Genomic DNA, 6000 nt, shown 5'->3' with positions numbered 1-6000 from the left:
CTAGAAAATACGAATGTGCATCCCCTAGGTTCAGGTAATCATACAATGAGACCTAACTAGTGACCATAGGTTGTTAGCACATTAGCTCCGATAAAAGGAACTTTTTAACTGAAAAGTAAAACAAATATCCAAAAGCCAAGCAGAAGGCTGGTTGTTCGGTTGTACAGGACAGCAGCGAGCGCTCTTGCTTAACTGGTGGTGTGTTATAGAGACCAAAATAACAACTGAACTTGTTAGGCCACATCAAGTTTCATTACTTTGTAATGTGAATCAGATTCCTACTGCAAGCCGATAATGATATAATCTCATTAACAAAAACCGGGGGAGATTTCTAGACTACATTTGGTTTTGGCTGCATTTAGCCCTTGACACCCTACTGTTAACCGTGGTAGCTTCGATGCCTATGCTGCTCACACGCACAATCTTACCTCACGATGAATTCAAATAGAAAATCTAAACAATGTATCATCTAATGTATCCAACACCTGATTTTATGTGGCAAGGATATATCATGCTGCTCAGAAATTTAATGTGGGTATACACCAAAGTGCATTTTCATTTCCATGCAATTAAAGGTACGTGATGTTCAATCTCCCTATTTGCATGACTTCATGTTCATCGAATGCGTCAGGAGCACTAATCTCACGAGTTAATAGGGCCATATCAATTTGCACGGGGTAATCGAAAAAGCCTTTGCGATTTCCCTGCACTAATGCAGTACATTTTTTCCGCTTTCCCATTTTGAGCGTGACAATATGCGGGAATTGAATACAAGTTTGCTGTCAATCAGGGTTTGGTGCCGTTTTTTCCAATAAATAATGGATTTGGGCGTCGGAGGAAAAGGGGCGTATTTCTTTCCGGTGCTGTATTTTTAGTTCGATTAGATTTTGTTTGTTATAAAGAATTAGCGCTGTTCTAATGTGCTCAAACTCACCCTATCATGTTATAATTACTTTCATGGGAATCGGTTACGGCCTATTAGCTCTGCAGTATACTAGACGTAGTACTGTACGAAGTCGTTGTTTCGGATTGGCGTATGGATCGAATTTGACTACTTATGGGCGACCTTGTGATTGTTCTTAACTTCTCACCATCTTCATGGTGGACTGAATAAGAAACAGCTGGGGAGGTTTGCGGGAAAGTGCAGAACCTGCAGCAGCAGCTAAGCTTTGCCAGCCACGAACATGATCAACCAATGGCCGTGTGAATTCCGTTCAATAATCCGAGTACTTCGCAATGTGATTGAGTTTGAACGCAGGCCAAAGTCGTGCAACCAGGAATGTTCTTTTGTTTTAACCAGCAATACAGGCAAACAACAGCAGCACTTTAAACCACCAGCAGTCGGCTGACACAACAACCTCAGAGTCAATTAAGCTATGAGCCAATCGCAACTAAGCACATTCCCACTAATACAGAGATTAGAACGGCGATCACAAGATTGTTTGTATACTATTAAAAGCCCAGCACTATTTCATAAAAAAGCTGAATCCGCGATGCGGACTAAGGCCTTTTTGTCAGTAGTGTGAAGAGATTTAAGAGATTCCCTCCTACAAGTGAAGCTAATTTGTGCTGAAGAACTGATAGGCACTCGGGGAATGAGGTTCATCTCACTCCGCACGAAAGACAGCGTTAGGCACCTGTCTCATAACCCCTTTTCTTTATAGTGAAGCAGAAACCGAAATCATCATCGTATTATCAACACCGGTGTTCAGCAGTATTCGTTGTACACCTTTACATTGAAAGCATGTATACATGGAAAGCGAGTTCTTATTGATTCATCTCAATGACCTCATATTTATTGATGCACATTATCATTGGCTGTTTGTACTAATCATTACCAAAACGAATACTTTTGATGTCTAGTGGAATATCTCTGCTTGTTTCACTTAGTTGTATAGTTTAGGTCTCCCATTTCCTCCATCGTATTAATACCGTTTTACAATTTGACAAACAACTAGTTGGAACACAAGGTTCAGTAAAAACCTCGGCTCAGCTGCTGCATGTGGAAGGAAACAAATCACTCCCATTTGAAATGAAGCTCACGTCCATTCGATTGGGAACCTCCCTGCACTGTATAATTTGCCGTTTGGATCCCATTAGGTGAGTATTGTTCCATTCCTCCGGTAAACACATCAGTGCCACTTTTTCGGTATTCCTCGTAGGGAAACCCTTTGATCTAGAGTCCGTTCAGTATATTTCCGGTGCGCAGACGCGTGTTCTACTTAGCTATGCGGGCTCGTATAGCAAATTCGTAGATCACTTCATACGAGTGTCAAACCTTTTCTCGTTCGTTTGTAGTTTGGGTCCTGACGCTAAATCAGATCCGCCAGAGAACTGTACTTCGTCCTCCACCCTCTCACCGTCAGCTATTGAACAGTCCTCGATAGTGCGTATTCGACCATCCATTGGGGCAGTGGTAAGTTCATTTCAATTGATTTTTTGTACATTCTAATGGATAATCAAATTATATCATTGTTTACATCAACCGGTACGTCTTGGGTTGACGGTGATTGTAACCTGGAGACTGCTGATAAGGTTACAAACGTCTCGTGTTGATGGCTCGGGTGTTATTTGGTGTACTAGTTCTCTTCCTTAGCTATGGTATACTATAACCCAATAAAACGGTATGGCTTTTCGGTAGTGAGAGATTTTTTCCCTATGAAGCGATTTCTTATCTCCAGGGATCAGTAATTTCCTCACCTGATCAAACCACTTCCCGCGTTTGACTGTTGCTCCTTGCGTTCTTGGTAAGGAGGCTCCTCGTGTATAGAGTTATCCCTCGTAGTTCCATTGATTGGTACTAGAATTCTGTTGGTACGAACAGAAAACCCCTACTATACTGCAATAAGGTGGCCTTTATTTTGGAAGTCTATTGCTTGGAAGGTTGTTTCTGTGATTTGAGTATACTCCTTTCTTTTAATGCTGTGAATGCAAAGTCAGTGCTCAAAAAAGTTGCATGGAAAATTCGCCTGATTTGCCCTGACTTGAATCGCTCATCCACCCCTTGCTCGTCCAATCTGAAACCCTACAGATATGACGATCGTTTTCTTGAGAGAAACGTGCAGACTCATAAATTGTAACTTTTCAATGATACAGTCGAAACACCACTGCGTCCAACCATTCTTTTGAACTTAAACGCTAGCCCTAAATGTCTTTGTTTGCTGGGCATCCACACTCGTTCGTTCGGACCGACGAGCTTCTTTTATCGGAGTGGAGAATACTCAACTCAGATATTAGGAAATTTAAACCATCCATTTAGTGTTTCTCAAGTGGTTTTGGCACCTTCCAGTGCTTGGCATAAGTAGCCTGTCTACCTCCCTTCTCAATGTATGGCTTGTGTACGTATATTGTCGCTTGTTTGTTTCTTCCCATGTTTGATTATTCTCAGCTGGCTGTTGGTTTAGGTACGTGGTCGAAGCTATCAGCTGGTCGCCCTCATGTAGTTTTCCATCTTTCGTTAGAGTAGTCATAAATGGGGCGGGCATGACCACTTAGAGCCATGGACAAACAGAAAGTATCTCCCAGGTCATGGCTTCAGTCCGGGAAAACGTCCAGCATCATCGAATACGATGGCTCGGTCATGTGCTACGCATGCCAAAACACCGTCTACCGAGACGAGTGTTGTTCTCCGTTCCTCCTTCTGGATGGCGCAAACCGCGAGGTGGACAGCACACGTCTTGGCAAAAAGGCGTGAAATAGATCACGAAGAGTTTGGTTGTTGTTGTTGTTGTACGCATTCCAGGATGGGGTCACCGTGACATTCGTGCTGTCAGTTTCTTTCCAGATTGTTTGATTGAGCGGTTGGAGGTGTAGGCACCTCAGAACGCTTGACATAGGCCAGCACTAGGTCCCTTCCTTCTTCCAGGTTATGCGTTAGTAGGTATTTCCCTCTTTTTTCAGAAAATCTTTTCCTCAACCCAATTAAAACCCATCGAACTACCCTCAGCGACTTCCATTTCACAATGCATTTCGTTTTAACTTCGCGTATGCCCTGCAACCATCCCAGATATGCGATGTCAGCACTGAATCGGAGCTGTAGTTGACTTATCATTCATTCCGGACATCTGACTGCGCTTCACTAGCTATGTTAATAACCGTTAAATTTGTGCCCACTTTTCGCCAGACCCACTCAGTTCCATGTCAGTCAAAGTGCGACATACATGATACGGAGGTTCATGTCGAGCAACCTACGTGCCGCGCTCTCGAACCTAAACCTCCGATAACTGAACAAGCTGTCCGCGGTAAGCATTGTTTGGTTTCTATTGTCCCATAAGTGAAGAGATGTTCTGTGTGTATCCTATGATTTATTGTCGACTCAGGGATTGTGGTACTTTAATTCTGACATGTATGTGAAAGTGGGCTTGGTTTACATGCGTGATCGACGGAAGGTTTGATCGAGTCTTCCAGTGGAGTTTTTTCCGTTTGTGTATACTTCTCAATTCTTGTCCACAGGTTATATATGTAGCTGTGTACGCGACTGACTAAGAACAAACCAATGGTCATCCGACTTACTGTCTTCTTAGACGACTGCACCTAAACTTTCCACCTTCATCCAATCCACTAGAACACGAGCCAGAATTTCACCAGCACCACAAATTGGACTAATCTCACGACAATTGTCCACCTTCTGTTTGCTTCCTTCCTCCTCTTAGTAGTGGCATCCTTATAGTTCTGTTGAACGGATAAGTCGGTGGAATTTATAGTGTAGTCCAGGCCCTTCCGTTCTGCAGTCGCGAAATTGCTGTTCGCGGTTCTTCCAATGCGCAGAATCATCCATATGATTTCTCTCCGGGAGAATTACACCACAGTCGCATATATATCAGTTAACCAGTTGTAGTGCGTCGTAGCGCGCTTGTTCTGGTCAAGGTTTAAAAAAAATGTAAACCGGCCGAGTGAATTTGACACGTCAGAGTTCACTGTTGGACGTCCTAACCAAGGACTGGACTAATTGTAAGCACAGCAGGAACCAGAATTGCCTCCTACGCAAGTTTCACCTATGATTGTGGTGTCATCAGTTTTATTTTACGACATCCATGAACAGGTCCGCCATGATTTTCATGTCACTGTCTAAGCAAGACAGGTGCCGAGGCCGCTTCCATTCCGTGAATCCAGTCATAACATGTTCCAGACAGCATACCGTTGGTCGTTGGTTGAGTTCAAACAGGACAGCTACCCATTACTGTGAATGTGTTGTGGATTCGATCGTCAAACATCTGATCAATAGACAACTTCGATGTTGATTTTAAGTATATGCAGCATTCCAAGTGCACCAAAATCGTTTCACGAAACTTTTTTAAAAGGTCAGTACGTAACAGTTTAGTTATCTAATTCGTGCCAGCCAGATGTGTAGAACAACCAACATTACTTTCAGCCTCCCAGGAGATGGATTAACCACACTACCTTGTATTTCACCATTTAGAGCGTTTGTAGATCGTCATATGATAACAGAAAGAATGTCGCATTGGTTCCAGGGTGTTTGAGCTATGTTGCATGGTAGACCTAGTGTTTGGGTTGTTCTCAGTCAGTTGACACTAGCTTTATCAGTAAAGGTGACGCTAAACATTCGACCGATTACGAAAACTACCACGTCTCACCGAATGGTATAATAGAGTAATGAGTAATTGAAGATCGTTTTGAAAATTGGTGGACAAGCTGTTTGCAAGTGTTCCTCGTTCTCACGTTCATATCCAAGTGTTCTGGGTATCAAAATTATTGTGATCCTTTTCAGAGTCCTATGCCTGCTATGGTGCTAGAAATGAATTTCCGCCGCCGAGGAAGGGTTCTTCAACATTAACCAGCCGTGTCTGTTTTTCACTGAACTTCCGTCAACCTTTTCCGACCCGTCGTCGTCGGTGAGATCAGCTGGTCAAAAACTCCTTTCATGCTGCAGTTTGACTCATCCAAGGTTTAACTGGATTGCACTGCCTTAGTGAAGGCGAAAGCACCGTCTAGTATTGGAATTACTTGTCCGCAACGGGGCACACCGGCGAATTCATGGGG

This window comes from Opisthorchis viverrini (assembly GCF_000715545.1).
Source record: "Opisthorchis viverrini unplaced genomic scaffold opera_v5_176, whole genome shotgun sequence".
Taxonomy (NCBI): domain Eukaryota; kingdom Metazoa; phylum Platyhelminthes; class Trematoda; order Opisthorchiida; family Opisthorchiidae; genus Opisthorchis; species Opisthorchis viverrini.
This window is presented reverse-complemented; position numbering follows the sequence as displayed.